Raw genomic sequence first — 22,198 nt, 5'->3', positions numbered from 1 at the left:
CACAGTTAGCCATTTTAAAATCAGGAGAAAGAATGAAAAGAAAGAAGTGAGTAGGGAATTTGGGCAGAAGGGAGGACAGGGTCAGAAGTACCACTAGGTTCTGAAATCTGTATTGTAAAATACATGGACTTTTTTCACTTTATATAAATTTTTAAAATAAAGATTTCCAGAGGTATAAAAATATTTAAAAAATAACAAACTGAGAGATCACATTTTGTGTTTGTTGGTTTATTTTTCACCTATTGCTATGTCAGCTTTGAAAGGAAAAAAAATGCTATGGGAATTTACCCTGAATGCTAACTTTTGCCAGGTGGAAGGAAGTCACCTGAAATTCAGCGATTGAGCAGAGCGGAGTCGCATGAAAGGAGAAATTAATGAAGGTGTGTCTTTGGCCTTGATATGCTACCAACTGGCCGCGTTGCATTAGGACAAGTACTCTCTCAAGTTACATTTGTTTATAAAATGGAGAGATCAGATTAGATCCCTCTAGCCTGCTGAGCATTAGCTATCCACAGACCTCACTTAAAAAGGTTAACAGCCCAGGGAAATTATTCATTTACAGATAATACCCTCTCTTGTCTGTTCAAGAGGATAGGAGTGTAAAATGGAAGTCAGCAAAACTTATCTTAGAGAAATGATAGAAGCAGGCACAAAGATATGTGCTCAAGGATGTTTTTCACAGTGTTGTTTATAGCAAAAATACAGAAATGGGGTAAATTCCCAACAGTAGACAAATGACCTAATAAATTATGACTAACAGAATATCCAACACATAAAATTAAGTAGAATTTTAGGTCTGATGTGACTGTTTATGAAGGACTATACTACTGCAACAATACGGGAGAAGTCGGTGAGGGGAGTGGATTTGGATAGGGGAAACCCCAGAGCCAATGAAATAGCACTATAAAATAATAATAAAATGCAGTTTAAATAAAGAATTGTAGGTTTGTATCTGCTATCATAGGAGAGGTTAATAATATATTCAATGAAAAGCTGCTTAAAATGTACCATATATACTTTTTTGAAATTGATATGCATCCACATCTCTAGAAAGATTAGTAGCAAACATTTTATACAAAGGCAATTACTGCTAAATTTTCCTTTGATTTATTTGCAATTTCTCATTCTCTAATTAAGGTTCTCCAGAGAAAAAGACCAAAATGGATGCATGGAAAGAAAGTTAAATGTATATGCATAAAAAGAAGCAATGGGCAATGTATGTGTAAATGTGTATAGAGCCACACGGTGCATCTTTGGGTACATGCCAAGAACCATAGCATCAGGTGGATGCGTGCATATATGGTGCAACCTATTGTTCCTGGATTAAAGAGACACTGAAGTAATCAATAGACAATGAAAATACAGATGAGGAGGCTGTTGCTAGTTCCACACAGAACACTGTTTTACATCAAGTGTTCTCTAAGTAAAGGAGTACACTATCATGATGAAAAGTCTAGTAAATATAACCATTAGTACAGTCATTGGTTATCAAGTTTTAATTTACTTTTATACAGCAGGCTGTTTTACATCAGCATCACTGCAAATGAGTAAACAATGCGTTGCACTGTGATACCGCAATGACTATGAAATCATTACACATCACTAGACAACAGAAATCAGTATAATCTTTTGAACCATTATGATATACGTGGTCTGTTAAGCAAAATATTATTATGTAGCCCATGATCATTACAGATGATGTAATCAGACAAGAGAGAGGAAGGGAGGGAGAAGGGGAGTAAAGAAAGGAGAGGAGGAGGGAGGATGGGAGGGAGAGAGAAAAGAAAAGGAAAGGTAAGAGAGAGAGAAAAAGAAAAAGATCTCCTGCTGAGAACTGGCTCATGCAGTGGCAGGGCTAGCAAGAACAAGCTGTCAGGCAGACCAGCAGTCCAGAACTTCAGTTGGAATTGATAGCATAGGTGAAATGACAGCCACCATTATCGAGCATAATCTCCATTTCTTTAAGCCAGCTGACTCTAGGGTTAACCACATCTATTAACTGTAGCACCAAGATTCACATCTGATCAAATAACTGGATATGATGGCCTAGCCAAGTTAACATGCACCCCAAACCATCATCAACTCAGCAGAGCTCCCACAAGTTACTGTGACGACATGGAGATGTTTTAGTTCACTGGGGCCTCAGCGGGCCCAGGACAGGCAGTCTGCTGTAATGGAAGCTCTGCTTCACCAGAGATTCTGTGGGAACCTAGAGGGGGCTGCCCTTCCCAGCAAGGCATGTGGGAGAGTGAGGAGGAGCAGAAACAAGAAGAGGTGAGAGAGAGAGGGTACAGAGCCATGCAACCTGAAATCAGGGCTCCCCATGGACTCACCAGATGCCCATGCATCCGGGTGGTGCTGCAGAAGCAAGAACATGAGCAAAACCTGCCATCAAAACAAGAATTTGAGAAGACAGAAAGTAAAGAGTTATCACTCCTCCAAGTACCACAATGTGGAGAAACACCTTCTGCTTGGAGAGAGGGAGAGAAAAGAGGGAATTAAGTCTAGACTTTCATAGCAAGCCTAGTAATAGGTCCACCACAGTACAATCCAATGTCTGGTTAAGGGTCTAGCACAGTGGCTCAATGACTAGCCCTTCTCCTTCAAGCACTGGATGGATGCCAGTTTGTATCCAGCTGCTGCACTTCCTATCCAGACCCCTGCTTGGCAGTGGAGAATGGCTCAAAGCCTTGGGACCCTGCACCCATGTGAGACACTTGGAGGAAGCTCCTGGCTTCAGATCAGTTCAACTGCAGCCATTGCAGCTACTTGGGGAGTGAGCCAGTAAATGGAAGATATTTCTGTCTCTCCCTCTATCTGTAAGTCAACCTTCCCAATAAGAATACACTAAAAACAAACAAACAAACAAAAAACCCACCCTTTTATTGAGAGAGAGAACACACACAAAGGAAGGAAGGGAATGGAAGGAAGAAACAGAAGGGAAGCTGGGTTTGGGAGGAAATGGAGTGGTGACGTATCAAGCTAATCCTCCACCTGACTGTGCAGGCATCCTATATGGATACCAGTTCAAGTCCCATATGTCCTACTTCCAATACAGCTCCTTGCTAATACCCTCGGAAGGTAGCAGAAGATCCTGGACCCCTGCACCCATGTGGAAGACATACAAGAAGCTCCTGACTCCCAGCTTCAGATCAGTGATGAGCCCAACTCTGGCTGTTGGAGCCGTTTGAGGAGAGAACCGACAGACAGAAGATTCTCCCTCTCTCTCCCACTCTCTCTCTGACTTTCCAGTAGACATAACAAATCATTGTTTTAAGTGAAGGAAAATAAAGAAAAGGAAAACAAAAGAAGGAAGGCAAGCCTTCAAAACTTGGGCCACTATTAAGCAAGCATACGTTCACATGGTGGGTGTTCCAGAGACAAAAGAGAAGAAAGCCACAGAAACCTTACTGCACACAATTGCTGAAACTTTTAAATTTGGGAGGAAATAAAAACAAAGGCCAGGAATCCCCAAGGCCTCCTAGCAGGTCCAACCAAAAAAAGGGTCCTTTCAAAGATGTGGTTCAGTCAAACCGTAAAACAATACAAGACAGAGAATTCAGCAGGAGAAAATCATCAAATCTCTCATCAGAGAGTACTCATTACTACATAATATAATGTAAGCAACAATAAAAAAAAAAAAAAAAAAAAAGAAAGATTTCTCAGCTACAATATTATAGATCAGGAGAGAATAGGATAAAATACTGAAAGTCTTGAAAGAAATGGCAATATGGACATCATATCCAGCAAAGTAATTCATCAGAAATGAAGGGAAATAAATACTTGCATGATCAGCAGAACCCCAAAGAATTCATCACAACTAGCCCAGCCTTGCCAAATAGCTTAAGAGAAGTACTTTCACAAAAACAGACAGTAGAATACATAAACTAAGGCCAAAGAATCTAATGACTTGTATTTATATTTAACTTTTTCTGGATTTGATTTGCTGTTAAAGATTCTTCCACCTTTCTTAATAAGGCCTGCATTTCTTTTTTAAATTATCATTATTTTTATGATAAAGTTCCAAAGGCTCTGGGATTTCCCTTACCCCGTCACCAAATCGCCTGCTCCTCCCACTGACTTCCCCCATATTATCACAATAGTATAGTTCCTCACAAATAGTCAGTCCATCATTGTGGGCATGGACAATGGCAGAGAGTCCAGCATGCTATCGTCAAAATATATTCAATAGTTTAATTGGGAGTCCGTCTTTGATCTGGAAGTAGAGATGCATACTGCATTGTATCCTCACATCTGGATATGATAGTCTCCACTACACAGTTATTATACATCCCCTTAAATGAAATCCCAGGCTAAAATAAAGATCTTAGACTTCCACCAGTCTCAGTAGCACCAGTTCCTGGCTCACCACTCTCTATCTCCTGTGATTCTGTGTTGAGGCCCTACCATTTTCTGTACAAACTTTCTCCCACTTTCTGTTAGAGCTGTTCCCAGGATTAGGGAAACACCAGGTGTCCTGAATAGCTAGGTTGTTGGTGGTGCTGATCTTGCTGGAACCTGCTGGTCATTAGGTCTGAGGACCCCTGGACCTATATTGACTTTTGAATGCCAAATTCAGTATAATTTTCCCTGTGGGATCAGTGCAATTCACTGACTGGAAGTAAGTTCACTCCTAGCACAAGCACATGCACAGCTCACTGTTGTCCCTGCAGTCTCAAAGCCTTTGCCACACTGTACAAAATGGCACCCGATATGCCACTCATGGAGTTCTTGATCTGCTGGGTGTTAGGTCTGGTGGCTACCCAGACATATTTTGGGTGGAACCTGTAGGATGCCACGTCAGTGCAATGCACTGAGCTAGAAATGAATTTACTTGCAGCTTAACGCATGTACAGTCCTATCCTGTAGCCTTTGCCTCCTTACACAAAATGGCACCTGACAAGGCTCTGGTGGGGGTCTGGATGTAAAATCTACCCTGTTCCCGCACCAACTGTTTGGGATCTGCTGCTCCGTCTCTGCTCCTGATCAAATCGAACAAATTAGCAGGATGGGCAGTTCTTTGCCTGGGCTCACCTGATGAGCTCCTGGTAAATTCCCCTTCTCACCTAGCTGCTGGTGGATCTCAGATCACCGCAAGCTGAATGCTGCTGGGGTATCTGGTCACTGCAACACGAGACCATTATGTTCATTGCTTTCCTGTGTCCATTAGTCTCCAGGTGATTCTCTGCTGTCAACCTGTCCTCTCCTTTTTCCTGGAATGTGTCCTCTCTGTTTCACTCTGTGTAATGATTTTCTGTTTAAACGTGTTCTTACCCTATTCTGCCATCTTGATTCTCTAGTTCTTTAGTTTCTCTCTTATTTTCTTTAGTTTTACATATCAAGGTTATCTTGGTTTTTAAAGATGAGTTAAAAAGCATTTGGTCTGTATTTTCTGAAAGAATGTATCATTGTGCTATTATTTTTTCTTTAAATGCTTAGGTACAGTTCATCTGAGGAAGTAAGCATTTAGTTATCTCTGGGGGAAGATTTTGAAAATAAAGATCTTAAATGTACATTAGGTCTATTTTAAAATGATTTTCTCTCTTTGCCAATTTTTTAAATTTGTTCTTAAGAAATCTGGATTTCATGCAATTTATCAAAATTTTTGGCATAAAACTGCTTCCCATCCATTTTAAAATTTAAAAATGAAGCTTCACTATGATCCAGTAACCCCACTGTAGCCACATATCCAAAAGGAATGGAGCCAGCCTGTCTTGGAGACATCTGTACTCCCATGTTTACTGCAGCAATGTTCACAACAAACAAGAAGTGCAAGCAGTCCGCATGCCCACCAACAGATGAATAATGGTACATACAGAGTCCTAGAAATTGGCTGATTTCCTGTCATTTGCAGCAATATGAATGAATACAGACATTTTAGGTGAAATAAATCAGGCACAGAAAGACAAATGAAACATGATCTCATTCACATCTTTTTTTTTTTTAATAAAATATTTATTTGGAAGGCAGTTTTTTTTTTTTAATTGGAAAGGCAGATTCACAGAGACATCTTCCATTCATCGGTTCATTCACCAAGTGGCCACAACATAGCTGAGCTGATACAAGCCAGGAGCTTCTTCCAGGTGTCCCACATGGGTGTAGAGTCCCAAGGTTTTGGGCTTTCACTGTTTTCCCAGGCTACAAGCAGGGAGCTGGATGGGAAGTAAAGCAGCTGGTGCCCAAATGGGATCCCGTCTCTTGGAACTTTAGTCACTAGGCTACTATGCCAGGCCCAATCTCATTCACATCTTAACAAGATCATTAAAGTGAAATTGATCAGATATAAAAAGAACAGGGGCTGGCATTGTGGTAAATAGTGAAGCTTCCACTTGGGACATTGGTATCCTTCATCAAAGTGCCAGTTTGAGTCTGCTCTGCTTCTAACCCAGCTCCCTGCTAATGCACCAGGGAAATAGCAGGATGACTCAGGTACTTGAGTTGCTGCCAAACATATGGGAGACCCAGATTAACTCCCTGGCTCCTGGCTATAGCCTGGCCCAGCCCTGGCTATTGTGGCCATTTACAGTAAACCAGCAGATGAAAGATCTTTCTTTTTCCATCCTGCCATTTGGTCTCTTTTCCTTCCAAACGAATAAGTAAATACATATATATATATTAAAGGAAAATAGGCAGAGAAAGGATTTCAGAGTAGAATAGTGGTTACCAGAGTTTGGGCGAGAAGAATGAAAAGGGTTCCTAGAAAGAAGGAATCTCTTTATGGTTTCATAGGAGGAATACCTTCTAGGACTCTTTTCAACAAAAATAGTAATTTTGGTACTATAATTAACAAGAATGTGCTGAATGTTTCAAAAGAGAGGATTTTTAAACTGTATTTTTATTTTTCTTGAAAGGCTGTTTCTTCACTGACTCATAGATCATACAGTATCATTTTTTTCTTCAAGAAGGTTCTTGATTTCCTTTTCTATTTTTTCAGCAACACATTAGTCAACCAGTAGCATGTTATTTAACTTCATGACATTTTTAATTTCTTTTTTCTTCTTATTGTTGATTTTGTTTTGTGGCTTTTCATTTAAGGGGATGTACTGTAACTGTATAATGGAGACTATTATGTCCAGTAGAATGTTATTTAACTTCATGGCATTGTTAATTTCTTTAAAAAAAAAAAAAGGCAGATATAGACATCCTCCATCTGCTGGTTCACTCCTCAAACACGCACAATAGCCAGGGCTAGGCCAGGCCAAAGTAACGAGTCTGGAACTCAATTCAGGTCTTCCATCTGGAATGGCAGGGACTCAAGTACTTGGGCCAGCACCTGTTGTCTCAGGGTCTGTATTAGGAGGATGCTGAAAGTGGAGGTAGGACTCAAACTGGCCACTCCAATATGAGATGTGAGCATCGAGAAGCATCTTAACTGCTGTACCAAATACTCCAGAGAAGATGATTTCCAATGTTCTCACAACAAAGAAATGATAAACAGGGTCTAGTGCAATGGGTCAATGGCAAAGGCCTTACTTTGCGCATGCCAGGATCCCATATGGAAGCTGGTTCATGTCCCGGCTGCTCTACTTCCCATCCAGCTCCCTGCTTATAGCCTGGGAAAGCAGTAGAGGATGGCCCAAAGCCCATGTGGGAGACCTGGAAGAAGTTCCTGGTTTCAAATTGGCTCAGGTCTGGCCATCATGGCCACCTGGAGAGTGAACCAGGAGAGGGAAGAGCTTTCTCTTTGCCTCTCCTTCTCTCCATAAATCTGATCTGCCTTTCCAAAAAAATAAGCACATTTAAAAAAAAAATGCTGTATGTCTGAAGTAATTGATATGTTAATGAGTCTAATTTGATCTTTACATTATGTATACACATATGAAAATATCACATGGGTCCAAGTAAATGCATAATTATGGTCAATCAAATGAAGTAAAATTTTATTTAAGGAAATAAGGACAGTGAGAGGAAACTGAAGTTTAGGCTAAGTTCAACTGGACTTTCAAAGCTTGCAGGAGCCCCTGATGACATCCGGTTCTCACAAAGACAGCCTGGATCTAAATGGGTTTGCAATGTTGCCTTTTTCCCCCATGCTGGGGGCAATCAAGTGGCACAGATTGTTGGAACACACAGTTCATATAGATTTTTTAAGTCATTAACAGTTCTAAATTAACCAGCTGAATGAGCTCACTGCGCGAAGGAGCAGGCACTACCGGTGGGGGTTCTGGCTTAGAGACTGATTGCCCAGAAGTGGGGGGAAAGAAAGATACTAAAGAAAACTAAATGATAAGAGCACCGAGAGCCTTACAACATGCCCAACTAAGCCCTTGCTGCCTCACTAGAAGAACCACAAAATGAAACCAGACGGCTCTTATCTCAATATGAGGGGCTCTTCAACAGGTTCATGGGAAATGGAATCATGTTTACTTGGGTACGAGAATTTTGAAAGCCATGCACAGTTATACATTGCTGTGAATGCTTGAAGACTCTTCATGTGTATGGATTTCAAATATTTTTTTACACCAAGATAAATAATAAATATTTTTAAGTAAATGTTTCTTTTTAGTTCATTTGAAAGGTGAAGGATGGAGACAGGAATCTTCAGCCCTCTCTCTGGCTCACTCCGCAAATGCCGGCAACTGCCAGAGTTGGGCTCAATGGGAGTCAAGATCCTGGGTCTAGCTGGATTTCCCACATGCGTGGCAGGGCCATAAGTAGTCAGAAGCCAGCTCCCCATACCACCCAGGATGAGCATTTGAGGAAGGCTGGGCTGGGGATGAACTGGAACTTGAACCAGGCACACCTATATGGCATGTAGGCTTCCAAATGGCAATCCCCCCCAGGTCAAAGGTTTTTTTTTTCTTTTTTAAATTTATTTTTAATTCTGTTTTTCCATGACCCTGTTGACATCCCCTTGTATATAAGCAAATAAGGAGCATGAGGCTGTTTCTTTCACAACTCTGACCTGGAAGGTGACAGAACCACGGCTCCTAGCTCCCTGTGCCCGGGCCAGACTTCCCCAGGGCCAGCCTTCTCCCACCTGTATGCCTTGGCAAAAGCAGACAGGTCCCATCAGCTCTTTACTTCCATCTGTTCCCACAACAAGCACACATCACTTTTCTAATCAGGAATGGCAAAACACAAAGACAAAACCAATTTATATTGTATAGATCTGTCAGGGAACTCCTGGTTTCAAGACAACCATTCGAAAACAGGCATTTTACTTCCTGTCTATGGCAAAAAAAAAATTAATAATCCAATAAATATTAATAAAGAGGAAACATCTATAGTGGGATTTGAAGATGGAGAAGGATACTATAAATAGGCCGGAAGCTCTGGGGGTTGCTTGCAAGAAGGGAGACAGATGGGAGCAGAAAAGCACCCTGGGAGAACCTAAACTGACACCCTTTCCCTGGGGGTTTAGCAGAGCATCATGACAAACACATGCACCCAGAGCTGCAGGCACCCTGCCCCTGGACCAAATCCTACAAACAGAACAGGACAAACACGCACATTATTATGTTCACAGTGTATTTTCTCTTTTTCTATGTCTAAGGTTTATTGAATTTTACGTCTGTGCTTCCAGCAAGTATTTCTTATTCATATGCTCACCCTAAAAATTAAAACCAATTTTAGAAAGCATATCATTACTACAACTATGCAAACGTTGCCCCACACTGGGCTGCCTCCTCTGTTACAATTACATCTGTTTCTCAGCAGATTCAGTTTTGCAATGCCAGGTCACTAGAAAGAGAACATTTCTGCCATCAAGGACAAATAGAGTCTTTATTTTTACACCCCATTGGCTCCTAAAAATTACTCTGCATTCCCTATTGGCTAATACATTTCTTGTGCAGCTTTTCCCTTATCATTTCTCATTTCCATGCCCCCCACCTCTTTTCCCCCTTTTAATAATATTTGCCTCTGGTTTTTCAGTTTCTCCCAGTCTACCTACACTCCCATTCTACCTCTGCTCCTCTTTTCCCTTTTGTGGCCTGGGACTTGGAGAGCTCTCACACAGCTATCTCAAAACTTCTTGCCCTGCCAGCTAAGGAAAATCTTCCCTGGCTGACCCCTTTCCTTGCTGGAAAACATCAAGTGAGTCCTTAAGAAAGACAAACAGTCTAGAAATGAAAAGGAGAATAACTGCAAAGTAGCAGAGTTTTTTGTCTAAAGATATGGATTACTAGCTCATGTATTCAGTTTGAAACCCAAGTTGGAATGTATCCATTCTTTAAAAAAAAAAAAAAAAAAGGGAAAGAAAAAAGTTGCCACCTGCGGTGACTGCATCCCATATAAGTCCAGTTCAGGTTCCAGATGCTCAAATTCAAATTCAACCCAGCTCCTTGATAATGTACCTGGGAAAGCAGTGGAAAGTAAGTCCAGATGCTTGGGTCCTTGTACCCACGTGGGTCACCCGGATGAAGTCCTTGGCTCCCTCCTGGCCTGGGCCCAGCTGTTACAGCCATTTGGGGAACGAATCAGTGGATAGGAAACTCTACCTTTATACCTACCCCCGCCATCATTCTCTCATTCTGCAACTCTTTCAAATATGTAAAATAAATCTTCAAAAAATGTTCAGCTTCCCAAAACTGGTAAGAAATAGAAAACCTAAATCATCCCATAACCTGTTAATAAACTGAAGCAAGAGTTAAAAATGTTTTCTTGACGTGAATAGCAGCATATGGCTTTAATTGAAAAATCTACCGATCATTGAAAGAATAGGTAAGTTCCAGTCAGTCACACCCAAACACTCAAAAGACAGAAAAGGAAGAAATACTTGCCCATTGTATAGCTTTTTATATCTAGCATCACCTAGTCTAGCCTCAAGTTCATTAAACACCAGACAAGGAAGCAGTACAAAGGGTCTGAGTACCTGTAGTCACCTTGCCCATGTGGGAAACCCAATGGAGCTTTTGGCACCTGACTTCAGCCTTCCAACCTCTGACTCTTGTGGGCATTCAAGGAGTAAATCAACGGATGAAAAATTTCTCTGTCACTCCACCTTTTACATAAAATAATTTTTTAAAAAAACCTACCAAACTTATATAAGAAAGGCAAGCTCCAGGTCAATATCATTCGTATAAACACAATGGTAGGAATGTCAGCTCGTGCTCGCTTCAGCAGCACATATACTAAAATTGGAACAATACAGAGAAGAATAGCATGTCACCTGCACAGGGATGACACGCAAAATTGTGATGGAATGTCAGCTCAATAGAATCCGCTATGCCTTTTGCTTCCTGAGCACACAGATGGCATTTCCCGGGTTCTCCTGTGGATTGTGTCGTCAGGGGTTGGCACTGTTACTAATGAAACATAAGCAGAGCTGATGTGGGAAACATTGGGCTCCAGCTTTTAATGAGAACTTACACTTCTGCCCATTTTCTTTCCTGGGTGCTAACTGAATACAGAAACCCACAAGACTCTACAGCCATGAGCAAGAGGGTGTAGGATCACCAGTGTTTAAGTTCTGTGAACAAGAAGAAAGCTCTAATTGTGTAAACCATGAAAATTTGGAAGTTTACTTGTTACAGCAGTTGGCATTGCCCTTAATCAGAGATTGATATTTTAAAAGGGACGTGCTGCCACAATAAAACTAAAAATACATGACTAATCCCTGGAAGTTAAAGGGCAAGCTACAAGAAAGCAGATTTTGAGGCCAGTGTCATGGCTCACTGGCTAATCCTCGACCTCTAAGCACCAGTGTCCTATATAGGCATTGGTTCATATGCCAGCTATTCTATTTCCCATCCAGCTTTCTGCCTATGGCCTGGAAAAGCAGTGGAGGACACTCCAAGTCCTTGGGACCCTGCACCCATGAGAGAGACCCGAAAAAACTCCTGACTCCTGGCTTTAGAGCAGCTCATCTCCGGCTGCTGTGGCCACTTGGGGAGTGAATCAGCAGATGGAAGCTCTCTCTCTCTTCTCAGTAAATCTTTCAAATAAAAATAAATAAATCCTTTTTTTTTAAGAAAAGAAAATACAGTTTTACAGGCTAAGCCAATGGTTGGCAAATCACTTAACTATTACCTGCAATAGCTTGGATGGTAGACCGTGTCTATTGGAGACTGTAGTTTTAAGGAAAATATGTGCACAGCCAGAGCATTCATGTGTGTTTGCTTACATTTCCTGCATTAAGCATGTATTACAAATAACAGCTGAGCTTAAACTAAAATATCTGAACAGAAAGAAATGGACACAACATAAAACTCAGGGTAAGCCACCACAAGCAATTCCAGCATCCTGTACCAGAGTACAGATTCTCATCCTAGCTGTCTCACTTCTGATCCAGTTTCTTGCTAATGCACATGGCAAGATAAGGATGACCCAAATACTTGAGATTCTGCATCCCACATCAGAGACCCCAGTAGAATTCCCAGCTTCTAACTTTGGCCTTGTCCAGCCTTGGTCATTGCAGAAACTTGACAATTGAAATTGCAGATGAAAAATCAGTATCACTCTCTGTCCCTCTGTTTGTAACTCTGCTTTCAAATATATAATATTCTTTAAAGATTTTAAAGACTTGATATTCATAATATATATTGGCTGCATCTTGAAATGATACTATTTGGAATTGTATTGCCATGGGAAAAAAAAATAGTGTCAAACTCAACAGCCTCTAACTGTAAAACAAACTTTTTCACTTCCAGGCTTGCATCAGCAAGAAATTTCCATATGGTTTTGATTCTTGGCTCTCAAAAACAATTTTTTTAAGTAAAATTCCCAAACCATGTACTGCAATATCTATGATGAGTCATCTTTGGTTCAGACAGAAATACAAAATAAAAAACTGAAAAATGTGATAGTGAAAAATAAGATATCCTAAAACATTGTTTTACTAATCAAATTTAAGAGACTCAATAATACTTTAAGAAAATTTTGTATCACTTTTAATCTATGCAAACTAATTTTTAAAGATTGATTTTTAGCTATTTGAAAGGCAGAATATAGGAGAAAGAGAGCGATCTTCCATTCATTCCTTACTCCCCAAATGGCCACAACAGGGCAGGGCCAAGCCAAAGCCAAGACATGGGAACCCCTTCCAGGTCTCCCACACGGGTAACAAGGACCCAATAACGTGAGCCATCACAAGTCTCTTTCCCAAGTTCATTAGCAGGGAGCTGGAACAGAAGCAGAGCAGCCTGGGCTTAAACCAACACTCTGTTAGGAGATGCAGACACAGCAGGTGGTGATTCAACCCGCTGCTCCACAAACAAAAACTATTCAACAGAGGTCTTGCAATAGACTTGGCACACGCTATGAAACCTTGTACCAGGTCACATCCAGAAATAAATAAATAAAAATGAAAAAAAATCCAAAAGCGACCTGTCTCATCTCTAAACAAATCATGATTCCTTCTCAGGGGCATTCAGCAACTGAGAGTAGTAAGGAACCTTCCATACACATCCCCCAGACCCTGTGCCTAGGTCAGTATCTAATTATGAGCTGAGCTGTGTTCCTCCCACTGTTGTGGTAAACACCTAAACCCAGAACCTCAGAATGTGACTGAACATGGACATATGAGGATCACATAGGATCATTACGGTAGATGCTGATCCACTTCGATGGCTTTCCTCCTGGGACGAGATGAGGATGCAGACACCCAAAGAGAAAGGGCTGTGAGAAAGCAGAAAGGCCCCAGAGAAGTTAGTGCTGTCTACACTTTGACCTGTGATCTCCAGAACGGTGAGACCACATTAAAAGCCTCTGTGGGATGTTTTGATGGTGGCCCTCGCAGCTTAGTGCCCTTGTCCTTTGGGACCCTGTGGGAATCCTGCTCTCATCAGAACACAGCACATTGCTCAGCCTGTAGTGTTGTTAAAGTTCTGCTGTAGAAATCAAAAATCATCACCACACAGTGGGGGAATCAATGCAATTGGACAGGAATGTGATTATAGCATAGCAAACACTTTAAAATGTTTAACTGAAAATATCATATCACTTGCCTTTTCACTTCAGTCTCCTCTGGAATTTTTATATAAATAGCACGTGGTTGGAAGCTAGTTTGGGTGTCCCCTCAAGGCCCATGTGTAAAGTCTTGATCTCACCTGTGCTTCCTTCAGCCTAGCTGGACACATGACTACCCCTCCCCCATCCTCTGGCCACACCAGACACTTGAACAAATAGAGCTTCTCCATCTGTGACTGTGAAACTACAGGATGAAAGATGAACTAAATCTTCCTGTCCAAGAAACTCTTTTCAAGTGTTTTAGTCAAAGTAATTAAAAGCTAATACAATGCACTATTAATATTCTGAAGTTTAATCAAATTGAAAGAGCTGTATACTTTAGAAGCATACCTTGCTTCATTAAGTATGACCCAAAGATGCAGATAAAACCTTTCAGGAATGAAATGTAGCCAACATATATTTGTAAATACCCAACAAACCTTGTGTAGTTGTCTTGTAGGGCACTGGTTGTAGGACATGCCTCCTCGTTGACACACACACAGACAGGAAAATCTGCGATGCCCAAGTCCCTTATATAAAATGATTTGGTATATTTACATCCATCCTGCCATATATTTTAAATCATCTCTAGGTTGATTATAATATCTAAACAATTAATACAATACAAATTCTATGTAAATAGTTGCCATACTACATTAAGAAAAAAAATCAGCATGTTCAGCACAGATTAAATTTTTTCCTCCCCAGATATTTTCAGTCTGTGGTTGGTTGACTTGTTAGATGATACGAAAGGCCTATTCTGTATTATTTCTAGGCCAAGGTCCAGTAATGCCTTTCACCACTACTAACTACTCCACACAAGGGTTGGACCAATTCCCTCTATCAAAACAAAATACCTAAAGTCCTAAAATTGGAGACAGCAGGCAAAGAATTTCCTCCTATAATATACCTTATAAAAGCAACAAATATCCCCAGCAGGCATTTTTCTTTTCTGTTCTCAGGATAAAGTATGGGGCAGCTTATGAAATGCTAGACATTTTGAAAAGGTTTTAGTGCTATAGTATTGAGTATGAATTTGATTCTGCAGCTAAATGAACATACTGTAGACGTTAGTGCTTTCTGGGTTTTATGAATGTTCTCAAAGCAGAAAAAAGAAATCCACATCAAATTCAGAATCTCTGTCAATACCTCTTACTAAGTGCCTCTGGGTACCATCAGCTGTGCTATGTACAGGGAAATCGTGTATCCTAAATGCTGGATTCAGCCAAGGGTGCTTACAGTTAACAGAAGTTACGATGTATATAAGCAATCCATTATCCAAAGTCATGAGTCATCATTCCCCTAAGGAACCACTTCACATGGGAAGACTTTTACTGGCTCTACCTGCCAGTGAATGCCCATCACTACCCACAGATCCTGCAAAGTACCACAAGATAAAGTTCTGGATGACAGCTGATGTTAACTTGATCATAAATATTGTGGTCTTCATTCAGTCACATTTTACCTAGTAGAGGACTCAGACTGGAAATGGGTAATATTTTGGGCACTTGCTCTTTGCAGTTGCATTACTCACTCACTGGCTTTGGCTATTTAAAGTTTCCCAACATAGCAGGAATAGTGACTAAAAAAATATATGTGGAAGCTCTAGTCTGGAAAATTGGCCTAAATTCCCACTAGGATCTCATATTCATTGCCATTAAGAGGAATCACATGGGTCATCCTCACTATCTTGGAAGTGATGGCATCAGGGGGCAGATCTGACTGGCTTTAAGGCAGGGTCTGCTGGCTCTGCCTGTACTAAGTTACTGTGGGCTATTCTTCAGTCTTCCTTTTCTCCCTTTTAATATCTACTGATCATTCCATCATAACTAATGTAAACTAAATTCTTGATTGGAAGTTGGCAATCCAGTTATCCACATCACTTTGGATATTGTTTCACTCCATTGCAGGAATTAAGTCTGGTTTACACACCAGCAGCATGCTCTCCCACTCCTAACTGGCCTGAATTCTGGACATTTTACAGCTGAACACTTCATGTTCTTTTTTTTATTATTACATCTCATTTTATGACACAGTTTCATAGGCTCTGAAGTTCCCCCAACCCCTCCCCGTACCCTCCCCCCCATGGTGAATTCCTCCACCTTGTTGCAGTATTACAGTTCAAATCCAGTCTGTCTTCTTTCATTGCAAGCATGTACCATGCATAGAGTCCAGCATCTTATTGTTCAGATCAATTCAACAGTTTCTCGGGGAGACCATCTCTGGTCTGAAAGCAGAGCTGGCAGGATATCATCCCGACCAATTAAAAGCCATAACATAACATCTACAACAGTTTACAATATTATGGAGTTAATTGACATGGTATTGAGTGACCAATATGTTAGAAACTGCAAGTTCTTAACCACATCCTGTGACTACTTCATTGAAACACTTCATGCTCTTAAATGATCTGAAACATACTGGTATCCTGGGTGTTTGAATTTATTTGCCTTTAGTGTGGGCTATTCTAATGAACATCATGACTTCCCCAAATGTCCTGGGAAGTCTTCCATGGGAGAGAAAAATACTAACTGAATGCTATGAAGATACCCCTATAAGTTCCTAAGTGAAGGATGATACAAGAAGAACCTCCTTGATAGTGAAGAGGCATCAAAGGGATAGGGGACCCTGGAGTGTACATCCTTAGAGCCAAAGAGAGACCCACTGCGATGGCTCCTTGGCTAAATCCTCACCCTGCAAGAACTGGAATCCCGTATCAGCACTGGTTCATGTCCCAACTGCTCCACTTCCCATCCAACATCCTGCTTGTGAGCTGTAGAAGGGAGACCGTAGAGGAAGGTCCAAAGCCTTGGGACCCTGTATCTGTGTGGGAAACCTGGAAGAAGCTCCTGGCTTTAGATTGGCTCAGCTCTGGCCATTCGGGCCTTGTGGAATGACCCAGTGGCCAGAAGATCTTTGTCTCTCTGCTTTCTGTAAATCTGTCTTTAAATAAAAATGAATGATTTTTTTTTAAAGAGTTCTTAGGTTTAAGTCCTCCCTCCACTTCTAATCCAGCCTCCTGCTAATATTCACCTTGGGAGGCAACAATTGACAGCTTAAGTAGTTGGACCCATGCCACCCAAGTAGAAGACCTGGATGGAATTCCAGCTCCTGGCTTCAGCCTGGACCAACCCTGACTCTTGTGACCATTTGGAGAGTGAACCAGCAAATAGCAGACTTCTCTGTATCTTTCTGTTTCTCCGCCTTACAATAAGTAATGGTATCAAGAAGCAATTCCAGCTTCAGTCAGCCTGTCTCTGTGGTGTTTAGCTTCTGTGTCATGACTGAAGATGGTTTTTTAGCAATGTGTCATTTTGCAAGCATATTCATTGGAGGGGGGGAAATGCTATTTCAAGGGACCAGTGCTGTGGCTTAGCAGGTAAATCTGCAGCCTATAGCACTGTCATCCCATATGGGTGCTAGTTCCAGTCTTTGCTACTCCACTTCTGATCCAGCTCCCTGCTAACACACTTAGGAAAGTAAGAGAGAAGATCCATACACATGGGCCCCTGCACCCACACATGAGACCCGGATGAAGCTCCTGGTTCCTGGCTTCAGACGAGCTGAGGTCCCACAGTTGTAACAGTTACAACAGACTGAATCAGCAGATGGAAGATATTCTCTGTCTTTCAAGTAAATAAATCTCTCTTTAAAAATTCTAGTGCATTATTCTCATAAAGTTTTACTTAATTAAAAGAATTAGATGTTTAGTTATAATCATATATAAAATTTAATAACTTTTGTACTATGGCTGAGCATACCTTAAAAATTCGCCAAAGAAAAAGAGGCCTGAAGATTATAAAAGATTAAGAGGAGACTATCTTTCACTGAGAGCTGAATTACGTTTTAGTTTTACTGTTGTCCATGAGACCTAAATTAGACACTTTTGAATCCTGAACAGCTTCATTTATAAAGTACTTTTTCAATTAAAAAAATCTCAAAAATTAAAGTATGTTATACCCAACTGTCACAATGTAAGAAATAAATATTGTTAACCATAATGCCAAGGTTTTTAATATGACCATGTCTGAGGCTGTAAGGGATAAATGTACATTTTCTATGTTGAGTAATGGCAAAACATTTCATTTCTAATCAACTGTCAGCTTTGCTCCTGTATCCCATAAGTTCTTCCTGTAATGGTAATCATTGGCTTTGATCTCAGCTTCAGCCGATTGTTGAATTTTAGCACTCAGTCGCACTCAGTCACACGCAGAGATATTTCCTGGACTCAATTTGACCAAAGCACCCATTGTACCCCACTCCTTTCGGGCATCTGGGACTTCCATTAAATCAGTGTAAAAACACTAAGCAGAGAGTGAAGGGCTCTGAGTGCCTGGACCCCCCCTCTCCACTGCCCCTAGGGGACCTGCAGACAGGATTTCCTGGGTCCCCTAGGAGGGCAGGCCCCTTGCCCCTCACACAGCAGCAAGCTGGGAACTGCTCAGGTCAAGCAGCCACGGCCTTATGGAAACAGTGATGGAAGTGTGGCTTTGGAACCATGGCCCCAGGCAACACTCCACCCTATCAACATCAGGACCAGCAGAAATGCATCTCAAGGGATAGAAGGCTGCTGGACTTGCCTTATTTCACCCACAAAATTCTCGAGATTGGGCAATTTTGTTCCGCAGAGGACTCACGGTATCTAACAGGGTAATTTTCCACATAAAAGAAAAGTTAAGACTAACCAGGTGCACACACAGCACAGCCTCCTGCCTCTCTCTCCAAGATAAGATGAGAAAACCTGATCAAGATGAGAGAAGGTGTATGAGTCACAATTCTGGCAGAATGAGAGGGACACTATTGAGCAATATACTGTTTCATTGTTTCTAGCAATTGTTGGGACTCTTGTGCTTTTCTGACCAGGAAATTCAGGCTGACATCGCCCTGAAGGGAAAGTGATCACAGAGAAGCTGGAGGGGAGGAGAAACTAAAACAACTTTTGCTTTTACGATTTGGAAGACGCTAGGCAAAGTGGGCTCCCAGTGAGAGCTGCTCTCCATGCTGACAGAATCTAAATGTGCATGAAATGCATGATCAGTAGTCTCCAACTGGGGAAGGACTGGGTTCCTCCAGGGATGAAAACACACACACACACACACACACACACACACACACACACACACACACTGATGGACCTGTGATTGCCTCAGGCCAGGCCTGAGCAAGGAGTGCTAAGGAGAAGTTTGTTGAACAAGGGTGCAGGCAGAACTCCAACACATTCTTCAGCCAGAGGATAGACCCGAGTCCACAGGTACCAGGGAGGCTACTGTTAAAGGACAGAGAGCAGCATGATGAGAGGACTCAGTCGACCAGTGATGCCCTTCAGTACTCAAGGCACCTTGATCACAGACACAGGAGGACGTGCCCTAGGGAAGGAAGGCAGGAAAAACCGACCTGAAGGGATTCAAGCAAGCAGAGCCCAGTGACTGTGCAAGGGCCCAGGAATGTCACCTGGGATGGATCATCAAAGCTGTCTAATCTGCGGACTAGGGGAATCCAGGTTGGAGGGGAGAGGCAGGAAAGACCGAGGATGAATGCGACCCAGAGACCAGCCACATGGAGTAGCTGCTGACGCTCATCCTGCCTCTTCCCAGTTTCCCCAGAAACAAAGCACTGCCCTGGCATTCTGGCATAGCTGTTTTCAGAACCAGATGAAGAATGGACCCAGGCAGCATGATGGCACACTGAATTGGATGCTGGAATGCATCCCCTACATGTGCCGCTGCTGCGGTGCCATTCAAAGCCAGCCTGCAGTATTCTGTCAGCTGCAAAGAGCCACCTGCTGCTGCTCAGATCACTTGCCAGAGCAGCCACACTCAAGGTCAGATTGGTGAGAGTGTAGAGTCCCAGCCATGTCACCCAACACGGGACAGTGCAGCTGGGCCGTCTGAACTGCAAAGCACCCAATGGAGCTTGCCAAGGCTCTCCCTGGGTCTTCCTGCTCTCATTCCCTCCCTGCTGTGATTGTTGCTCTCAAGGGCACTCCTTCACCATCATGGCACCATCTCACAACATTCTTCCGGGAACCCCATCTGCAACATCAAGGGTCCCCAGCCAGCAGGAAGAGGTGCTGGTTTCAAGTTCAGGAAGTATGGATTTGATGGCTCATCCACAGCCATTGTATCATCCGGTCCACCTAAACTGGGAATATTGGAATGCATCCCAGAGAGAATGGCAAGAAGGGAAACCCCTCACTGTAACTCTCAAAGGACTCTGACATTATGGAAAAGTTAGGGAGATTTTAAGTGGTTTGATTGTTCACTGTTAAATAATTGAAGCTTGAGACAGAAATGATAGGGAAACAAGGGTTTCCTTTTGGCATGCCTGAATCTTAGAAATTATTCCCATCGCAAAATATTCAGAATCAGTGACATGTCAGAAGTGAATCGAATAATCAGAATTAGAGTGTTTATAAGGTCACACAGTTATTTCTATATTTTCCCTGAAGCCATTTAGTATGCCAATCTACAAAAAAAATCTTTCTAGATTTTTAAATATCAAAGTAGAGAGCTATTGAGAAAAATATCTGCAAGCAATAGATTTAGAAGGCATTCTTCTGATGCAGCAAGCCAAATCCTGGGTCCCTTCTGTTCCCCACTCCAAGGAAAACTGACTACACATCTCTAGAACCTTTGACTGTGACCTTAGGTGGAAACTAGTTTTCTGTAGATGTGATTAAGGCCGTTGAGAGATGGATTATCCAGGTTGGCCCTAAACCCAATGACAAATGTCCTTGTGAGTGTGAGGCACAAGGAGGTTTGAGACCAGAAAGAGGAAGACATAGACATGAATGTAAACACAGGTAGATCAAAGTGATGTGGCTCCAGGCTCAGGAATGCAGGGACAGCCACCACAGAGAACAACCTTGCTAGACCCCAGATTTCAGCCCTCCAGAACACTCCTTTGGTCTGAAGTGGCCACATTTGCAACAATTTGCTGCATCAGTCACAGGAGGCTAATACTTTCTCTGCCTTTGGACTAGAGCACACCTTTGCTTGTATAGGACATTCAGAGTTTTACATTCCTCAAATGGCCCAAGAAAACAAAGGAAGCAACAAAAATTTTCTCCCAGATTCATACAGTGAGTGCCATGGCCACAAGAACCCAGGGCTATAGCCAAAGGCTTAGTATTGATCTGCCTGCGGAAGTGACTTACAGCTCTGCTCCTAAGACAGCATAGGAAGGGTCAATGCATAGATTTTTACATCTCAACCCTCTTTCAGCCAGAACTACATTCAAGGTCAAACAGCAACCAAAACCCATAGGCCCATCCATCTGCAATCCAAAGAATTGATCTTACAGTCTTCTGATAATAGAGCAGAAAGGAAACCATTTGTTATTCTGTGACATGCAACTGATTAGCACCACATGGGGAATCAGAGTTCCTTTCAGATCCTGTTTTCTGCTGGAGGAAATGTTGATATGCAGGTAAGGATGTCTGAAGAAGGTAGGGTACACTTAGGAAAAAAATGTCAAGGTGAGAGAATGTTTTCTCCCTTGGAGGAAGGGGAGAGTTATTTCACAATGTGTTATTTTGACAGTCACATTGTCTATGGAGCCTATTGTTCTCTTTCCCCTCTGGGAACCCACACAGAAACTCAGCCTTATCTGTCGAGGCTCAGCAACCTCTCAGGGGCCTCTTAGGAGCCCCCAATCTCAGCATCTTCTTCTCTCTGAGGGGGCCTGCGGGCAGGTGGGGGTAGGAGCAAAGAAATGAACAGAGAAGGAATTTTTTTTAAGCCTTTGCAACATCTCCCAAGTGATGGCAGATGACTTAGCACAAGGGCTTAAACGTGACCAGGGAGAAGGAAGTGAATGATGCATAAGTTAGCCATCAGAACAGTCCTTTGACTCAGGTGTTATGGTCCTTGTTTTATGGATGAGGTAAATGAGGTCCTAAGAGGTAAGGAATTCAACGATAAGACATGAATCCTGTCAACTCTTTACACCCTGTCCCTGAACACTACTGCATTTCTACAAGGTCAAATATACAGAAATTCAAAGTGGTAAAATAAAAGGGCAAAAGCTATAATGTGAACAGCATGTCACCCAAAACCTACACCCAAAGCCTAACATTAGTGTGCAGAGGGAGGAAGCTTAACCCCTATATGGTGCTGTGAGACAGGGCGTTGGGAAGCGATTGGTTTGGATCTGGTAGTGAAGGCAGAGCACCCACGCGTGGCTGAATGCCGGTGGCACATATGTGCTCCCCATAGCTTGCCATTCAGTGTTGTGTGCCACTTTGGGACTCTGGCAGCACGAATGCCTTCACACTACCAGGTGGGAGGAACGTAGTCATGTGCACAAG

General features: G+C 42.1%; 1 long non-coding RNA gene and 1 other non-coding gene across 2 annotated transcripts in view; one reads left to right on the top strand and one right to left on the bottom strand.

The window, feature by feature from the left end:
• LOC121146858 overlaps positions 1–22,198 on the bottom strand; it is a 72,430-nt gene that overhangs the window by 41,339 nt on the left and 8,893 nt on the right. The window lies entirely within an intron of this gene.
• Positions 11,052–11,158, top strand: LOC121146890. The gene has a single exon (XR_005882269.1). It is a non-coding gene; the product is annotated as a U6 spliceosomal RNA (small nuclear RNA).

The sequence above is a fragment of the Ochotona curzoniae genome, unplaced genomic scaffold (genome assembly GCF_017591425.1).
Source record: "Ochotona curzoniae isolate NIBS_2020 unplaced genomic scaffold, NIBS_Ocur_1.0 scaffold_4505, whole genome shotgun sequence".
NCBI classification, from domain to species: Eukaryota; Metazoa; Chordata; class Mammalia; order Lagomorpha; family Ochotonidae; genus Ochotona; species Ochotona curzoniae.
The sequence above is the reverse complement of the archived record's forward strand: the minus strand, read 5'-3'. Positions and strand labels throughout refer to the sequence as shown.